Raw genomic sequence first — 291 nt, 5'->3', positions numbered from 1 at the left:
TTTGATAGTCAAAGTTCTTTTTTCTAAAAAAAAAAAAAAAAACACCTCAAAGTTTAGCAAATTTTAACTTTGATACCAGAAATTAAAAAAAAATAATGAAATAATTTTGATATTCCAAATGTCAACAAAATTTAATTTTGATATCCAAAGTTCAATAAAAGAGATTAATGGGTATCCTTGTCATAGGAGGGGATTTCCTCCTATGTCGCCTCTAAAATCACATGATTGAGCGACATTATGGATGATCCGCTCTGTTGAACTTGATCTAAATATTCTAAAACCCCAACACAT

This window comes from Asparagus officinalis, chromosome 6 (assembly GCF_001876935.1).
Source record: "Asparagus officinalis chromosome 6, Aspof.V1, whole genome shotgun sequence".
In the NCBI taxonomy this organism is placed as follows: domain Eukaryota; kingdom Viridiplantae; phylum Streptophyta; class Magnoliopsida; order Asparagales; family Asparagaceae; genus Asparagus; species Asparagus officinalis.
This window is presented reverse-complemented; position numbering follows the sequence as displayed.